The 3138-nt window shown below is 39.8% G+C and overlaps 1 long non-coding RNA gene across 1 annotated transcript; it reads left to right on the top strand.

The window, feature by feature from the left end:
- Nucleotides 1-597: 597 nt before the first annotated feature.
- LOC119281587 lies at nucleotides 598-2926 on the top strand. Its single transcript, XR_005138466.1, has 3 exons — nucleotides 598-893; nucleotides 1633-1936; nucleotides 2326-2926. It is a non-coding gene; the product is annotated as an uncharacterized LOC119281587 (long non-coding RNA).
- Nucleotides 2927-3138: the final 212 nt, after the last annotated feature.

Here is a 3138-nt window from a genome sequence, read left to right as displayed (position 1 = left end):
ACCCAAAGGTGAATACATTGGGAGGCAAAATTATAAGCCCCTATCTTTCTCTCTGTCCGATTAAAACTCCATAACCAGAAGTATTGCGTGAGTGTTAGCAACTGTAGAAGACTATATGATAGTTGAGTATGTGGACTTGCTAAAAAGTTTTATTATTGACTCCTTCCAATGTTATGATAAATTGCAATTGCTTCAATGACTGAGATTATCATTTGTTAGTTCCCAAAAAAGTTTATGATTCATACTTGACATTATGAATAAACTGCCACTTGAGCATAAGGAATCCTATGACAATATCTATATATATATATATATATATATATATATATATATATATATATATATATATATATAACGTCTATTCAAGACCCAGGGTGAGAAATAAGTAATTCCTCACCCTGATCGATCGACCGAGACGGACCTTGCAGCCAACCAAACCACACGCGCCTACATCCCCCGTAAAAGAAAAAGGTCATTGATTCCACGCTGTAAAATTACATCGGTATGTATGCAATTTACGTTTATGGTCGGCTCGAAGCTACCCCACGTTCTCGACCACCCCACTTCCACATACTTCTTTTTTTCTTGAGAAAAAAAAGAAGGCTGCAAACGGTTCCAGAGTATCGACGGCGAACAATACGGGAGACGGCGGCGTGGTTCTCAGAGATTTGGGGCGGCCTGGCCGGCGAGGCGCTGTGCTGCTCGGTGACGTGGTCTCGACGCTGGTGCGGCCTGCTGTGCGCCGTCTGCCTAGGTCTTGGGCGGCGCTGTGCGCGGAGCTGTGGCTGGCGTTCGCAGCGGCGCTGTAGTGAGTGGCCGTGCATGGGCTACTATGTGACGGCATTCCTACTGATTGGAATGTAGTTTGGTTGGTTGTGAGTGCACATGAGGAGGTGAGCAATCGAGTTCAAGTGATTTCCGTTCGAAAATTCCAATTAGCTTCCCCTTACGATTTCCTTTATACGTTTTTCCCAAATTGCTTTGGGATGCTATATTCCCAAGTATAACTAGTTTTGGTGTTCTGATTAGTACTGGGTTCTCTCAATAAATCTAGGCAGAACAATCTGCGAGGTCATGTTCTTCAACATTTTACGAGGTTCAGATACTAGCTTGCTTTTGTATGCTGTCGGAGTTATCCCGGAGGTGATGCTGGGTTTTGTTTTGCAACCAAACAAAATTCAGTAAAAGAAAGTAGTGTCAGGCTATCAGCTCACCGTGATTTTTTATGCTCAATTCATCAGTCAACTCCTTTATTCATCCATTCTGCTCGCTTGCCACTGTCGCCAAATCTTTAGGCTCGCTTATTTTTATTCCCTAAAGCTTTCTTCTGATTAAACAGTATCTTAACATGTTTCTCCAAATTGTGTACTTTCACTCTTGCATCTTCAAGCCCAGGGGAAAGTTGTTTGGCGTAAGATTCAGGTTTTGACTTAACTGGGATGCAATCTCCAGTAAGATTTTGCTAATTTGCTGATTTTCCCCCCTGACGCTCCTGCTGCAACTAAAGAAGAATGACCTTTAGTTTCTTTATTTTCTCTGCTTTACAATACAGAGTAGTGTTTATAGCCACACTTAATTGCTTGATCATTTACTTTATATGGTCATATGACAATAAATGGTTCTGTACAACAGAATAGCCAAGGTCATCTGGTGCCAATACACTCATTCCTTCTACCTCAGAGCCACAACGGAGATCAGTGCAATCGCTCGGAGTCATGATGCTATGTTTCCTTTTGTTTCTTAGGCTCCCGTCCTTCTGTAACTAATTTTCTATTGGATGGCTATTACTTGCTTCGTGTGCTGGGTGTCATTCCTAGGTTATTATACGTGTTTTGCTACGTTAGGAGTTTTACAACCATGGTTGGACTTGGTAGGTCATGTTCCGGAGTTCCTGTAAAAGCCGGTACGCGACGAACTGTTGCTTTTGTTAAAGCAGGTACCAAGCCTTTTTTTTCAAAAATGGTTATTTACATTTACAGTATATGCTTACTTCTATTTGTATTGTTGTATTTGGCACTCTGTAACTGCATTTTCTTAGGAATTTTCCATTTTTCCACTAGACCGTCTCATCACTAGTTTACTTTTACTCGTCATGTAGATGACGTGGTTGATGGAAGAGTGTCCAACACTGTCACATAAGTCTGAATCATGAAACTGAAAAGACTTAGTTCTCTGCCCATAAGTCTGAATCTAGATTGTGTCCAACACCCCACATCAGGACTTTACTAGCTTCATTTTATGATTGGTAACATGGACGTACCCGCAACCAATCAAGTATTTTTCACGTTACATTTTTTTCATCACTAACTATTTCTTTTCTTGTAGCATCCGAATAAATATAATCATTGCCGTCGAGGAAGAAAGGAATGTAGATTTGAACTTAATTTGACAGGACTAAACACTATCACAATTCCAGATTGCCATGAGGACAGCCTTGTATGTCATGTACTCATGTTACTTTCGATAATACATATGAGATTTCCGTTTTTATTTTCTGTAATATTCATTGTATTTTTACGCAACTTCTGCCTTGCCGCATTGGAAAGATGATGAATGATTATTACCATGGAGTAATAAAGCTTTTCCGGCCAACCGGAGAAGAACAAACCTGCATGCTTCATGTAATTACACATGACGCAAAGGCGTACATCTCCAAAGATCCAAAGGTGTTAGCCAACATTTATAGATTGACCCCGGGAGAAATATTTGCATGGAATGGCTATTATGTTGATGAGATCCATGGCCATGCTTTCAGGACATATGGAGACATGGCGATGCCAAGATGCTGCGGTGATGAGTATTACAAAGAAGAAACAACTTAAGAAATAGGGCGATTGTATTTTAATTTCAGTATCAACCATTTCTGTTTCAGTTTTTATTCAAATGTGTTGGGTTGTTATTAAACAAGTGGAATAAAATCAATGACAATCTATTATTCAGTTTTACATGTCTTTTCGATTGTAATACTACATAATTTAGCCATGGTTGTACATTTTTTTCATCTATATCTATACCAATATAAAAAAAAACCAAAGGGGCAGATCCAATTAATCTCGGTCATCAAATCATGTCAATCCAACGACCTAGACTGCTTCAATGTCGAGCGCTCAACACGCTTAGCGTGCATTTAATTTCATG

Source organism: Triticum dicoccoides, chromosome 3B (genome assembly GCF_002162155.2).
Source record: "Triticum dicoccoides isolate Atlit2015 ecotype Zavitan chromosome 3B, WEW_v2.0, whole genome shotgun sequence".
In the NCBI taxonomy this organism is placed as follows: Eukaryota; Viridiplantae; Streptophyta; class Magnoliopsida; order Poales; family Poaceae; genus Triticum; species Triticum dicoccoides.
This window is presented reverse-complemented; position numbering and strand designations above follow the sequence as displayed.